This window comes from Psittacula echo, assembly GCF_963264785.1.
Source record: "Psittacula echo genome assembly, chromosome: 3".
In the NCBI taxonomy this organism is placed as follows: domain Eukaryota; kingdom Metazoa; phylum Chordata; class Aves; order Psittaciformes; family Psittacidae; genus Psittacula; species Psittacula echo.
Genome location: NC_137736.1, coordinates 99,552,128 through 99,568,958, shown reverse-complemented (window position 1 = coordinate 99,568,958; position 16,831 = coordinate 99,552,128).

Here is a 16,831-nt window from a genome sequence, read left to right as displayed (position 1 = left end):
AGTGTGAGGTGTCCCTGCCCATGGCAGGGGGGTTGGAACTAAATGATCTTAAGGTCCTTTCCAACCCTAACTATTCTATGATTCTATGATTTCATATTGTCTTCCAAGCTAAAGTAGGCCTACAGACCTCCTTTGATATGTTTACACCGAATTAACATCAATTAATGATGAAGGGTACAATGAACGATCCGTTCAGCTGACCAAATGTAGATGCCTACATAAGAGTGAGATGAATTGTCTCTAAGCTCCATTGATTATATTGACTAGTTTGACTATAAAGACCATTTAGACACCCAACTCACATGTGGACACCTACATTTACCCCAAAGGTAAGTATCTAAAATCTCTCCCAGGTCTCACAACCCACTGGCAGATAGGTGAATATTCCAGACTAGGTTAGTAATGAACTAAATGATCTTAACAAAAAGGGAAAATGCTCTGAAAACAATAGGAGGCAATTCTACTGAGATAGAATAAGGCTCTGCTCTTAGGCAGCACAGGAAGGATGGCAGATGCTAGGTTAAGAAGCAGTTCTGAGAAAAAAATTAATAAACTGAAGATCAATTAACAGTATTATTTGTCTATGAAAAAAAGCAGTCATAATACGATGGGATGGACACCTGACAAGGCATATGAAGGAATCCTTACATTCTGTTTGGCACAGGTTACATTACATTCAGTTTTGGGCACTGCACATCAGGAAAGATGGAAAATAAAAGTAAAGCTGCAAGAATGCCTGGAAGTCAAGAAAATAAGTTATTCTCAAGCCATTTCAAGTCAAGATCCAGAAGAGGTAGCAATGGGCTTAGCTTGTAGCAAAAGAGATTCAAGCTACAGATCAGGCTTACACACGTAACATGCACAAGTGAAAAAGGACAGTTTTCTAAAATGACTCAACACTAGAGTGAGCAGCTTTATAAGATTCTGAAATATCCTTTTTTGGAGACAGGTTAAAGCAGGAAAGCAGGTTAGTCAAACATCTGTTAAGGAGAACATAGGTTTATTTAATTTAATTTTGCCTTGGTCAGAGGGAAGGAGTAATGACCTCAATCTGCTCTAGCCCTGCCTTCTATAATTCTTTGATAACAACCCATTTTAGAGATACAGAAGCAAAAATATGACTTGCCTACATGTATGACTACAAGTGTGGCACATCCAGAATTAGGACACTGTGGCTTATCTCATTCTTTTAAATAACACCAGCCACTAGTATCAGCATATTCTTAAAAAAAAACAAACCAAACAAATCTTTTAAATAGCCACATTTTTAAAACAGATCATAGGATCGTAGAATAATTTGGGTTGGAAGGGACCTTAAGATAAAGGTCATCTAGTCCAACCCCCCTTGCCACAGGCAGGGACACCTTCCACTACACCAGGTTGCTCAAAGCCCTGTCCAACCCGGCCTTGAACACTTCCAGGAATGGGGCAACCACAGCTTCTCTGGGCAACCCTTGCCAGTGTCTCACCACCCTCAGCATAAAAAGCTTCTTCCTTATGTCCAATCTAAGCCTACCCACTTCCGGTTTAAAACCATTGCCTCTTCTCCTTGTCACTACAGTTTCTCTCTATCTTTCTTACAAGCCCCCTTTGTACATTGAAAGTCCACAATAAGGTCTCCTCAGAGCCTTCTCTTCTCCAGGCTCAATAACCCCAACTCTCTCAGCCTTTCCTTATAGGAGAGGTGCTCCAACCCTCTGATAATTTTCATGCCCTCTTAGACATCTTTCATCTCCTCTGAACCTGCTCCAGCATTTCTGTCTGTCTTGTACTGGGGACCCCAGAGCTGGATGCCGTACTGCAGGTGGAGTCTCATCTGAGCAGAGTAGAGAGGCAGAATCACATCCCTCAACATGCTGGCCGTGCTTCTTTATATACAGCCAAGGACATGATTGGATTTCTAGGCTGCAACCACACACTGCCAACTCATGTCCAACTATTCATCAACAAGTATCCTGAGGTCCTTCTCCGCAGGGCTACTCTTACTCCATTCATCCCCTAGCTTGTACTGAAACTGGGAATTGCCCTGACCCCAGGTGCAGGACCTTGCAGCTGGCTTTGTTGAACTTCATGAGGTCCACATAGGCCCACTCCTCAAGCCTGTCAAGGCCCCCGTGTATGCATCCCTTTCCTTTAGTGAATGAACTTCACCCCTAAGCTTAGGGTCATCTGCAAACTTTCTGAGGGTGCACTCGATCCCACTGTCCATGTCACTGATAAAGGCATTAAATAGTTATTAGCCCCAGTATGGACTGTTGAGGGACAACACACATTACTGGTTTCCACTTGGACATTGGAGCATTGACTGTAACTTTTTGGACACAGCCATCCAGCCAGTTCCTTATCCATCTAACAGTCCATCCATCAAACCCATGTCTCCAATGTAGAGGTAGTAATATTGTAAGGGATTGTACCAAAGGACTTACAAAAGCCCAGACAGATGACATCCATAGCTCTTCCCTTGTCCACAGATGCAGTCACTCTATTGAATAAGGCCTCTAATCAATCAGGCACGATTTGCCCTTGGTGAAGGCATGTTGGCTATCTGCAGTCAGCTTCCCTGTCTTCCACATGTTTTGATATATCTTCCAGGAGCATCTGCTCCAGGATCTTAGATGACTGGGTGGTAGTTCCCAGCATCCTCCTTTTTTAAATATGGGTGCACTATTTCCCTTTTTCCAGTCACCAGGGACTTCAGCTGATTATCATGACTTTTCAGGTATCATGGAAAGTGGCTTGTCAACATCAGCAAGTTCTCTCAGGATCTCTGTGATGGATCTCATCAGGTTCCATAGACTTAGGTATGTTTAGGTTCCTCAGGGAGTCTCAAACCTGATCTTCTCTTACAGTAGGAGGGACTTTGGTCTCCCAGTCCCTGCCTTGAAGTTCAGGAACTTGAGAGATGTGGGAAGGGAGATTACCATTGAAAACTGAGACAAAAAGATAGATAAGTGCCTCAGCCTTCTCCACGTCATTTGTCACTAATCTTACTGTCTTATCTGGGGGGGGGGGAAGAGTACAATTAGTAAATTAAAGTAAGTGCATAACTACATTATTGTTGAATCTGTAAATGCTGTGTAATTTCACTATTTTAATGTATACAAATCAGACTCACATTTATAGCCACATCAGTTACTTAGCATAATACATATATTATGTAGCAAATAGTGATACAAAACTGTGAATACAATTTCATGCAGTATTCTTGTATCTTTTTAACTTGCCTGTAAAATCCCTGAAACAAAGATACCAAAGAAAACTCAAAAAACTGAAGCAGTATTCTCTCTGTCATATGTAAAGATCACTTTCATTTTCTTCAGTGACTTCCCTGCAGAATAATACTAACACAGACACAGAAGTATGATCTCATTCTTTGACCTTTTCGAAACAGATGGGTTGGGGGATCACCATGAAAACTGCAACTTTGCAATCTTCTAACATGACTGTTAAAACCACATACCTTCTCAGAAACTGTGCCAATCATTTGCACTGAAGTAAGGCAATTTTCTGGCATTATATTTCAATGACCTTGGAAAAATACTTTGTAATTTGTTCTAGATGGCCCAAGCATATACCCACTACTTCTGTGGGGTCCTATGGCAATACTACAGAGCCCCCCAGCAAAGTAAGGAGCCTTCAGGAGGAGGAGAGGTACAAACCAGGCAATTAACATTTTAAAGCCAAGCGTTCTTTTACATCTGTGTGAGCTTCACCTGCCTATGCTCTGTTCTGCAATGAACTATCACGGTTAACTGTTTCTCAGGAGTTCTTACCAAGTTTTAGAATTTAATTGAATTTCCCAATTCAGTTTCGGGACAGGAATCTTTACCTGCATCATAGAACTCTGGGAGAAAAGTCTAGCAAAAATGGTGTGCCTGATAGAGCTGGATGCATACAATGTCTCTTCTCTGTGCCTTGTGAAAACCCCCTTCAAAATCAATGTTCAGCAAACCGGGTTTTTATATGCCAAGCCTAAAAGACTAGTCACACATGCTACCAGCCTTTCAAATTTGTGACCTTATAAAATATCAAGGTCATCAGATCTATCAGATTACAACAGAACTCCCATGCTGTTTTCGGCTTCCACAACCTCTCAAGCAGCAATGTAGAAGGCACTGGCTCTAGGATAGGCACTGGAACTCTAACACTGACACTCACCATCCAGATCTATAGATACTGCAGCACAAGCAGTTTAGCCCTGTTATCAGGCCAAAGACATGCTCAGGATTTGTCCAGACAAGGAACTTTGAGAAAATTAATCTGAATCCACCAAGTGAAGTGAACTGCATGATATTGGATTTACACTCTGAGTAAGTGAATAGGGTGTTTAATAGTATTTAGCAAATCTGCATTAGAAACCTATTGAGATTAACTTTCATGTCTCACAGATAGGAGTCTTTTGTGCTCTGTGACAATGGCACTTTCTTAGTACAAACTCCCTAATGCCAGCCTTAAAGCCTTCCTCTTTCTCAAGACTTTTTCAGAGCTAGGAGGAGCTCCACCTAAACCTGCAGCTCTTAACTAGGCATCAAGAGGAATCATGGCAGTTATGAGAGCAGCAATCTACCCGGATTAAAAGCTTATGCGTAAGTTTGGGGTTATAACTAGAGGCATTTAGATATTGTACATTTTAATAGTGCCCTGCTGATATCAAGCTTTCCTAAAATTTAGATTAACAGTACATCCCCAGTGAAGAGATATTGTCCCTCCCTCCACAAGAAGTAAGAGACCAGAAGTGATTCATTATGTGTTTGACTCAAAAAGCAAAAAACGCATAACTGAACATTAGACATATAAAATACAGATGTCTACACCTGACCTGTCAGATCATGCTCCACACAAATGGGGCACAACTCCTCTCTAAAACAGACTAGACGAATTATGGACTCAAAGTACCTGCTTCTCTCTTCTGACTATAAAGAGGTGTGATGTGACACGGTTTCTGCTGTACACCTGTAAGGATAAATAATGTTAATGACCATCAAGTTTTTCCTAATCCTGGTTTGATCTTGGCATGCCCTGTAAGGATGATCAAGTTAATGACTGTAGGTTTCAGATACCTGGCTGCATATTGTATTTCCCCTGTCCCTCTGCAGGACAGCTTCTGTGCATTGTCATTACATATCCAAATGAAAGTCACATTTTAATGGTTTATTTTTCTCTTAGTGTGTTCCAGAGATCCAACTGTTTTCTTTTTCTTTTGCTACAAAGGGCGTCTGAATGTCACTTGGCTCAAACACTGGTGTCTTAAGACATCATAGCCACTTGTAGAAAAGATGGATGGAAAAAGGCTCTAGGGCAGCATTTCACATCAGATTGCTCTAGCAGCTCCACCACACAGACTGTGACACCAAATCAGCCCTGACAGATGTCCTTCAGCTTGTGAGACCCACTTCTCTGGTTTGATTTCAGTCAGGTTGGTGCCGCCCTTTATAGGCAGTGCCGTTTGAGAACTGTTGCTCCAGGCCTCATAAAGGTTTGAATTAAGTGTATACAGTCTTTTTCCAGATCACTAGACTAGGTAGTGACATACTAATCTAGTTTCCTTCTGCAACAGGATAACAGATGGGAGAAGCAGGAGGTGTCATATCTTGACTGGTTTTTATACTGACATGTATTATTCTTCTACCTAAGACAGAGAAACACAGCTTAGAGGAAACTAGCATGGAATGAGTACAAAATGGCTGGGAAGTCATTCACTAAACGCATTTATCAATGGTTAGCTATTGAAATGAAAGGATGCATAAGCCAGGATTCCCCAGGAATCTGTGCTAAATTTAGGGCTTCTCAATATTTCCATTAACAACCTGAATGAGAGAAGATAAATTATGCTTATTCATTACTGCAGATAATCCCATGCTAATAGAATTTGCCAGCTCACTGGAAGATAGGCTTGAAATTCAGATTACCTTGACAAATTGGAGAAATAGTCTTAAAAGTAGGTGCCAAATCAATACACAGTATACAAAGTCCTGCATTTTCACACTGCACAAATACAGGCTAGGCAAAAATTGGTAAGACAACAGCCCTGTGGATAGGAGGGGAGCACAGCCAGGATATAATCAACTACACTGCTGCATTTAAGTGAAAAAAGAAAGCTAACCCCAGAATGGGATATATAAAGAGTCAGACAGCCTTCAGGAGACTTGTCTGCTCCCTCACAGCAGCCAACTCTTAGCTGGAATACTGAGTCTAGTTTGAGATATGTCAAAAGAGGAATTGGATGGAGTTCAGAAAAGTGAGGTAAGAATTGTCAGAGGTCAAAAAAACATGACACCTATGGAGAAAAAGCAAAAGGACTGGCATGGTTTAGTCTACAGATGACTACAGAAAACACACAAAGACTTCCAATATGAAGGATAGTTAAACACTGGCATAGATTGCATGGTGGGGGGGGAGGTGTGTGTGAAATCTCCATCCCTGTATCATGGTTAAAGTCCAGCCGGTAACTCAGAACCACACTCCCGCTTGCTCACCCTCTCCCAACCTCCCCTCCAAGGGGGTGGGGAGGAGAATCGAAAGAACGTAAACCCCACGTGTTGAGATAAGAACAGTCCAACTGTTGGACAACACCCACTGCCTGATACCCAGCCTGACCTGAGCAGCAATCTGCCTTTCAGGGTAACTCCCCCCAGTTTATATACTGGGCATGACATCGTATGGTATGGAACACCCCTTTGGCTAGTTAGGATCAGGTGTCCTGTCTCTGCTTCCTCCCAGCTTCTTGTGTCCCTCCTCACAGGCAGAGCATGAGAGACTGAAAAGTCCTTGATCAGAGTAAGCACTTCTTAGCATCAACTAAAACATTGGTGTGTTACCAGCATTATTCTCAGAATAAAGCCAAAACACAGCATTGCACCAGCTACTAGGAAGGAGAAAAAATAACTGTTAAAGCTGAAAGCGGGACACCCTGGATGTCTTTAGGAACAGGCTTGACAAATGGAAAAGACAGATAGTGGGTCATCAGTGCGTAGGGAGAAGTTCAATGAGATCCTTTCTAACACTGTTTTCTAGAATGCAGTCATTCTGCATCTTCTAAACGTTTTGCTGTGAGTAGTTGTGTTTAGAGTAATTGTGCAACGACCAGCATTTCTCATTCAGCATCCTTGGAGCTGAATGAACCTGAGTTTCTTACTTGTTATAAATTCAGTAAGTCCGCTAGTTCTCAGAGTTCACTGCACTAAAGCTAAGGCAGTTAGACAGCCTGCTTTTATAATGCTTTCATTGAATAAATTTGCACAGCTGCTACCTAGAGTCCACATTATTGCTCAGCACCACTTTGTTAATTTGGAATCCAGATCTGGTGACTGATTTAGGAAAACAGTTCAGCTAATCCCTAGTGAATAGAAATCCTCAGCCTCAGATTGTATGGCTCACTAGATTCCCACACGTGCAAATGCAGCAGCTGCCTTGCAAAGGGAAGTTAAAATATCAAGCCCAAACTTTGGGGGTTTTTCATATGACATGCTTAATTTCCTTCCTCAGAGACTAGGGCTCCAAAAGGAAGGAGTAGAGATGATCACAAACTTTTCCAGTAGACAACTTTTGTAGCAAGGTAGCAAGTGCACATATGTATTCTAGAAAGCTCCTTGAGGGCAGCAATTCTGGCAGTAGAATGTTCAAAAATGTTCTGTTAAAAAACCTTATTCTGCTAATCAGCCTTGTCTTGTTTCTTCAATCAGCCAATATAATTAGCATGAGTATGCATGTGATATCAGTAATCCCTATATTTTTAACTATTTCCATGTAGTTGCCTCCTGTGTGAAAAAACACATTCAGGCAGAGTACTGTAAATTGTAATTCCTCAGTGAGAGCTTCTGGGAAGTCATTCATTGTTATGGGAAGGCTTCTGTGCAGACTGCTTCCTGCCTGATAGGAAGTCCTGGATTGACCCACAATCTGTTGAGCTTTGGGAGACTACACAATGCTGATTTCTTCACTCAGACTTGGCATGAGGTGGGTATGCAGCTGATTTTCCTGGGAGGTTAAGATAGGCCAGTCAGTGAGAAACATATTACAGTATATATACTGTACCTGCTCCTGCAGTAGCCACTCACAGTTAGAAATAAATGAACAAATGTAATGAAAATAACCATTGTAATTATGACAACAATGAAAAGCCATTTCTTCCTCCAAATTATTGGGAAGATAACTGCTCTCAGATAAGTCCTTTAAGTGGCACTGTGTAAGTGAATGGTTCTAGTGCAGCTGAAACTAGTTTCTACTGAAGACAAGCACAAAACTTCCACCTACCCATACTCATGAGAATATCTCTCAACTACAATTCTTTCTATCATCATATTACTTACAGTATGAGTTTTGAGAGCATTATGTACATTGCCTGGTTATACATTGATTTATATATGACCCTGGATATCTCAGACCCATGCTTCCCTCTTCTTATTCTTGCTATGCCCTCCCACCCCACTTTCTTTCACTTTCCCCTTCCTATACTTTCTTCCAATGTTTCTGAGATTTCTTTTTCCTTTCAAATGAAGTTACATGGGATTAACCTTGGAGGTTCTTCTCAACAGACTGATACTTCTCTCCTATTCTCAGGAACTAAGAGATTTACTTCTACAATAATCTCACCTCCTGCCAATTACAAAATGGAATGCAGTTCTCTAACAGTGCAGTGCAGGACGCTAGACCAGAACAGCTGAAATCCCTTCATTGGAAGCAGGATATCCTTGTCCAGGTTACTTCCTAGTAAATGTGCATTTACAGGTGCAACGACAGATCTTTGATATAATGCCTAAAATAAGAATGAGGCTCAAAATCTAAAGCTACTCAGATACTTACCTCCTATTATCCAATGAGAAATATTTAAATAGGAGTCAGATGCCCAAGGATCCCAGATGACATTTGGGGATCTGGGCCTACGGTCGCATCTGAGCTCCCCAGGCACCAAGTAACTCAGGATGTTCTCAGATGGATGAGATTTTCATGTGGAAAACTGCCAAAGTTTCTGATCCAAATGTACTTCTGGACAGTGAATTAGGTGTTGCTGCTCCATTTCCCAAAAGCTGTACCAGAGATAGCCAATGTGTCCTAGAAATGGTTGTGTGTTACAGGTGGAAAGCAAGGCTCTATACAAAGATGTGTTGATTGTGTTAACTTACAGTTTTGCTAGTGTCATATATAGTTGAGTCACTTGAACCAAGCCAAGCTGCCTTTATCAAAATAAGGTAACTATTTTGTGATGAGCAAATACTCTCTGTATATCATTTTACACTGACATTCTTTTAACGACTAACAAGACTTCCTATAACATTTTGTAATTTTATCTGTCTTGCTTACATCCTTAGGCCATCCTGGCTATGATGTGAGTATGACATTTTATAAGCATGTTACAATTCTCCATAATCATTGTAAGTCAGTATACAGAATTGCTATAATGAGTTAGATGGTTTCTGGACTCCCCAAAGATTATCTTATCCACATAAGTTTATAAGCCAAGTAGGCAACATACGAACAAGAACAGGGTGTTACAGCTGATTAAAAGAATTTTAAAAATACCTGTTGCAGTGAAGAAACGCTGATCCTGAGGGGACGTTCTTCTCCTTTTGATGTTTTTCCCCACAATTTTTTGTTTCTTTATGGGGAAGAGTGGCTGTAATGTAAGGAAAAAGAAATATAAGTGGTACAGTACCTGTAAGCTAGATGCTACCATATGCAGACTTCAGCGACCTAGCCTCTAAGGTAGGACACAAAGTCCCAAATCAAGTGCTTCAATTTGCTGTGAAATACATGAGAAAATCTGGTCTTTCAGAAGAGTGACAAATACTCAGTTGCACATTAAGTCATGCAGAGTAAGGTGATAAAACAGGCCAGGTGTGTGAAGCTTCTGAAATCTGATTTCTCTCTGGAGTTTACACCTTGAAGCAATGACTCAAAACCAGTTTGAAGTCTAGGCTGGAACCTGTGATTGTCCTTAAGCACTGAGCATTGCTAGTATGAGTGAGCACCTCAGCAAGAGTAGTACTATTACGCTTGCACATTGCTAATCTCCCTGGCCCCAAACACATATCATTACCCAAACTCTTTTCATTTGTATCTATATAGATGTTTCTCCATTTATTAGCCCTTTAGTACTCTAATAATTTTGGTTACTCTTCCCTGAATTCCCCCTAAAGCACTTATTAATTTATGATAAAGAAGTAATATTAATTAATCTATTAAAATGAGGAAATACACATTCAGATGTATGCAGAGAAACATTTTTTCTCTATTTACTCTTAATTTACATCTTTATGAGTCAAATCCCCACTGTTACATTGCCAAGTCAAATAGAATTTCACTGGTGATTAAAGTTGTCCTGTAGGACTGCACAAAACACACATCTTTAATGAGTTTGGTCTGCTAAATGCACATGGCTATGAAAGAATATCTCTAAGCAAAAGTAATGAATAAAACATTTTTTCAGAGACACTGGCATTTCAGAGTGCAAGTAACTGTCAATTTCAATAGATGAGTATCAATATCGTTGATATAACTATGTATAACTCTATATAGCAAGTCTATTCCCCTGGAACTCCTGTCCCACACTTACAGGTACGTAAGATACTCCAGTAGCTTTCAGCTTGCTTGGTAACTCTAAAAGGCCACAGCTGAGATGCAAACATAACTCTGATTTTAAAAAATAATTAAAAAAAAAAAAAAAAAAAGTTCATGAGAGTTTTGTGGTTTTTTTCCCTTTAATTTCCAGCTGACAGGCCCGATTCTGCCACCACAAGGGAATGGGCAGAACAAGGGCTGCTAGCAGGAGCACGTTGGGTCACCACCGAGCTGGGGGAAGCCGCCGGGGGTGTCTTCCGGGAGGGAAAATTCCCCCCAAAACAAGGGAGGACACCACACGGTGTATTGGGTGCAGCCGTAGAGAAGCCAGGCGTGAATGAGGTTATCCGCCGTCTTTCCGAGCTCTGGGCTAGACACCGATTTTTACATGGAAGAGATGCGAGACGCGGCAAACAGACAGTAGGGCAGCCTCGTGTTACCGGAGAGCGCGGTGAGGAGGCGGGCGGCTGTGAGGAGCCCGGAGCTAGCTGCGCGGAGAGCCCGGTACCAGCTTCCGCACGCCGCACCTTCCCGCACGGACCTTCCGCCGCGGCCGTCCGGAGAGGCTGTGGCCGGGACAGCGGGTGTCCCCCCTCAATCCACCCCTCCGCGGCTCGGGCCCTGGTGCTGCGGCGGTGCTGCAGGCAGCTGCCCCCCTCCTTGCCTGCCCCTCCGTGCCTGTCCTGCCTTCCCTGTCCTGCCTACCCCCGGCCCGGCCCGGCCCGGCCCGGCTGCTTACTCCTCCTGGCGCTGCTCTCTCACAGCCTGCCCACCACCGCCCCAGCTGTCTCAGCACCATCCCAACTGTTCCGGACAGCCCCAGACTGCCCCAGCACTTTCCTAACTCTCCCGCGTTATTCCAGCACTGTATCCCAGTACAATCGCAGGACGTCCCAGCACTATCCTAACGTTCCAGGGCAGTCCCAGCCTGTCCCAGCACTACTCTAACTGATCCAGCGTTATCCCAGCACTGTCCCAGGCTGTGCCAGGACAGCCCCAGCACCATCCCAACTGTCCCATCATTGCTCGAGCACAGTCCCAGAGTCCCAGCACTGTTTCAGATCCCGTGGGGATCCATCTTCCTTCCACAGATCCCCCGGGTGGCCTCGCGCGAGGCTGGACCTCGCGTACCACCGGCCAGGCAGCACGACAAGGGGAGCTCGTCCAGCACACCCCTAAATGACAGTCCCAGAGCCACGGACAGGGTTGATCGTGCCCCAGGACAGCTCACGGCCGCTGCCACCATGACACAGACGGGAGAAGCAGCTGAGGGCTCTGCTGATGGAGCCCTCGGGTAGCTTCGCAGCCCAGCTGTCGTGTTCACAGGGTTAAGGGCGCGGAAAACGCCAGCAACTCTCCGGCTCAATCATGAAACTCCGAGCACGCACAGATCCGCAGCTCGGGGTGTCACATTTGTAGAAAATGGCCGGACACAAATCTCTTTCTCATTTTTCTCCCGGAAAATAACTAAATAAACAAACAAATAGACAAATAAATATTCTGGGCCCGGGAGATAAATGACTGTCTGGTGGTAAATACTGACCAGCAGCAGCAGCTGGAGGAGAATCATCCTCACACCACCAGCGTTTTAACTGCAGCGTTTAGAGGAGAGAACGGGAAACGCTAGATCTTGCGAGTCGCAACCGCCTGCACGCCACTGGCTTCACTGGCTCCAGTGTCTGCGGGGAAAAGATAAGAGGCTGGTGCAGAGGAATAATTAAAACAAATAATAATAACGAAGAGGCACTAATGACTTCGAAGCAGCCGCGGCCCCGCCGAAGTGCTGGCCCGGCTGGGAAGCGCAGCTCAGGTGGAAGCGGCGGCGGTGCCCGTGCGGCGCCCGGTCCCTCTGCCCGACCCAGGGCGGCCAAGGGGACACGGAAGGAGCGGGGGAAAACGAACACCAGCCGCATACGGGGAAAGCCTGCTGCCCCGCGAGGAAGCGTGAGGGCACAGAGAGCGCGGCTCGGCGGCACCGCGCACCACGGGCCGGACGGGGGGCACGGAGAGCTCCCCGGGGGCTGGGGGGAACGGCAACCCCGAAATCCCCCCAAACACAGGCGGTTCGGTTTCAGCGGAGCGGCGTGGGGTCATTCGCTAACAGGTCCTGAAAGTCTTTCTTGCGTTCCAGGCAGCCAGAATTTACTTTTCGTGTCATTCCCGCAGCTGTCCTCCCGTATTTCCAACACACCGGAAAGTTTCCATCCGAACAACTTGAACATTTTCCAGTAACTACTCATTTTCCCGGAAGCCAAAACTAGCCTGGGAAGCAGCTCTGCAGCGGGCTGCCAGCGGCTCTCCGCCTCGCTCCGCCTAACCCAGAGCGGGTGTAGGCATGGCCCCGGAGCCGGGACCCCCCTCCGCCTCACCGGCACTGTCCGAGAGCAGCACCGGGGATCGGGGGCTTCCCCGGAGAAGCGAGGAGCCGAAGAGAAGCAGTCGCCTCAAGCCCAAAGGGCGGTTACATCTAGGGGAAAAAATGAAAAAAGAGAGAAGAAAAAAACCCAGCAAATATTAAAAAAAAAAAAAGAAAAAAAAAAAAAAGAAAAAAAGAAAAAGAAAATAACAAAGAAGAAAAATCAAAAAAGAAAAATAAAAGGAAAAAAAGGAAAAAATAAAAACCACAAAAAAAGTTGTTCGTGCTTCTTTAACAGCCATATCCCAACTCTTCCCGACTCTCCGAACTTCTTTGCTTAATCGCACCGCTTGACTTTCTGCTAAAAGGAGGTGATTCTTTGCTTCTTTCTATATGTTAAATAACTCCTGATGTGCCGGGAGAAATAAAAGTACCAGCAGACACACAGCGAGCCGAGGATTTGTGCTTGGTGTTTTTAACGACGAGATTTTAAGTTGCTTGATTTAATTCCGCCAAATAGGAAGGTAACAATTGTCTGTAGAGCTCAAATTACCTGAACTTACACCCAAATCTACGCGAAGTTTGACAAGAGACAATTCCGATAACCCGGGTGCCACTGAGGCGGGAGAGAGACTTGGGGGGATGCATAAAAACATGGGCTTAGGGAAACCCCCGAGGAAAAGGGTGTCCGAAAACGGGGTGCCGAGAAACCTGCCATCGAAGGGATGAGGGGAGTGTTGAGCCTGGCACGAAAGCGAGCCGTCATACTGAGATTTAGTTATTAGCAAGACAAATCTTTGGACTGGGGAATGAAATGCGAAGAGAAACTTAATATCCGTGACTGGGGAGGAGAAGTGAGATCCCCGGGCCCCTGGTGCCCGGCAGGCACTCTCTGGGCAGAGCATTTCTGCGATGACACCCCCTGCTCCTGACCAAAGCTCTGAAATAATTAAAGTTAAAAAGAAATATATATATATATGGGGAAAAAAAAAAAATCGGGAAAAGACAAGTCGTCGCTGAGATACCGCTCTCCAAACGCAGGTTACTGTATTTCTTTCGCTAAGACCTGTCATTATTTGCTGTATGTCCTTCCGCTAGTCAATCATAATGAGCAGGTTTTAAAACCTCCACTAATTTACACAGAACAAAACCACTTTCCAGCCACTCTGGAAAGAAAAAGAAAAAAAGAAAGGGGGGAGAAAAAATCCAAACCCTCGACTCAATTAAAAATAACGATTTTGTTCTTGGACAGGTACCAGATCTTAGCTCTTAGCGTCCCGGGACTTTGATTTAAGGTCGGTAACATCCTGCAAGGCTACAATCCTTCCGCATCCATTGCCATGGTGCCCCGCCAGCCCTGCCCCGCCGGGCAGCACGAAGCTGCCCGCAGCCTGCCCGCACAGTGGCTTTGATCGCAGAAAGGAACGTGATGAGGCGCACGGGGTTCATTGAACCTTGCAAAGATCCACTTGGTACGAGCAATAAAAAACCACATCCCGGTCTTTAGCAACCTGGTTGCATACTCTGAGTATAGACAACGGGGTCTGAAGAAATAATGACGAAATTACACGGCTCTAAACACACCCCAAAAAAAAGTTTCCAGAGTGAAAAGAAAAAAAGAAATGTCCAAAACATCTCAGTGGGGATCGAAAAAAGCCCCAAAATCTTCGTTTTGAGGAGCAGAGCACATCCGTTCCCTCCACAGGTTTCCCAAAACCCCGCTTTTCGAGCCCATTCTGTGGATACAAGGGGCAACAGGGAGGGGGCTCGCCCCGCCGGGGCTGCGCGGGGAGGGGGCGGGGGGCCCCGGGGCCGCTTCGCAGAGCCTGAGGGCTGCAGCCCCGGGGAAGCCGCGGGGCTCCCGGGGAATTCCCAAGTAAATCCCATCCCAGCGGGATGCCGGAGTCGCTCCCCCTTCGCTGGAAAGGGAAGTGCACCGTGTCAGCCCCGGCACTGCCAAATCCCTTCTCACCCCCCCCCCCCGCGCTTCCTCCCTCTCTTCTCCTCCCGGGCTGTATCGGATTTTTATCTTTTTATTTATTTATTTCACCCACCCTCAGCATAAACGCCTTCTCTCCCGCCTGCGACATCTGGGGCTTGTGAGCAAGGAGAGCTCTGAAGCGGCAGTTACCACCGCGCTCTTTCCGTGACACCACGGGGGAATTTTGCGAGTTCTTTGAAATAAAATAAAATAGAATAAAATAAAACAAATGATGCGGGGAAGGCGCTGACTCTCTTTGGCGAGGGTTGGCAGGACCCGCCCAGAGGTGGCTGTGCCACCGTGGCTCGTCCCCACGTCTCCCCGAGTCCAGCTGCAAACGCAGCTGGGAGGGAAACGGGGTTTGGCGAGGATCCACCTCCCCGCCGAAACCAGCCCTTCTCCGAGCCCCAAACCCAGAGCCCGCGTTTTCCGCCCCGCTCCCCGCCCAGGGGCACCGGGATCCGCTTTCGATCGCTGATTCCAAATTTCGCTGGTTGCTTAAGAAGGGAGACTGAAATATCACTACTGGGGGAAAACGCACCGCTGTTAAAAGTTCAGTAAAGAGCTTAAAATCAACTCCCCACCACCGCTGGGAAAGCTTCTTTTTAAAAATATATAGGAAATAAGATTTAATTTCTCCGTCCCACTTTGAAATACGGGGAGTTGCCGTACTTGGCCAATAAACCCCTAAAAGTTTGCAAAAAGGTATGAGGACTAAGGATGATAACACCAGAAGCGGCGCTTGGACTGGTGTGTAACCCCGGCAAACGCCTGACCAGAAAATCCAGGCGCTTGGAGCCGAGTTTTGTCGTTTCACTTTGCTGTCAACTGCGTGTCGATAAATACGAAGTGAGAACTGGGGGAGGAGAGGGCAAGGGAAAGGTATCCAGGGCTTCTCTCCCAAAAGCAATGTTGGGCTTTTTTGAGGTCATTTCACCTCGATTCTTTCGTCATTTTAAATATAAAACCAAGCTGGCTGGGTGGTTTCCACAGCCCCTCGCCTGGCTGGGGCAGTGCAGTAACTCCGCGTACAGATTACTTGAATCCAGTCGGTAAAACGCTCTTGGTTCTTCCCCTGGTGCCGAGCGTTAAATAAAAGGTCGGGTTAACTGTCCGAGCTGGATTAAACTATAAATATTGAGAGTGTGGACATTGGGAGCTTAATCGTTGCTACTTTCATATTAGATTACAGGAGGAATATGGAAAGCTGTTTGGTAAAGTTTTGATAGGAAATACAATTTCCTTCTCTATCTTAAGTGCAACGTGCAACACGTAGTAACTTTTCCCTACAAGGCATCTATTGCCCTGTGCAGGAAACAATCGGTAACCCCGCGGAAAATAAAGTATAGCTCTTAAAAACTCGGGAAAAGAAACAACTTTGTACTCCGTTTGAATTATCTTTTCCCTTCACAAACCAGCTGGTAAACCAGCCGGTAAACCAGCCCAGAGGCAGACACACAGCTCTGCCCGCAAACCTGGGAGAAAAAACACCCAAAAACTAAACAAGAAAAAGAAAAACCCAACCAAACCCAACCACCCCCGAAGGCAAAGACATTCCTGCCGGCAGAAGTGAAACCGTCTCGATCCAGGCGGGTTTATTTGTAAACCCGGGAAGCGGCGGGGGAAGGGAAGGGAGGGGAGAGGGGGCGCCCGCGGGAGCGCGGCCGGAGCCGCCGGGGCCGGGACTGCCGCTGCTGACTCGGAGGAGCGATGTAGGTCAGAACGAGTTCCCTGAAGTTACCCGAGTTCGAACAATTCAGCTTTTCTTTCGAGGCTCCCAACGTGCTGTTGCAACGCTCCTAAACGCCGGGGCTCCTGATGCGGTTCAGCCCCCGGCTCTGAGCGTCTCCCGCCCCTGCCCTCCCTCGCCACTGCCAGCACACCCCTACGTTCATTTATTTTGTTAATCTTTTATCTCACAGCCGTGGGTTTGTTGG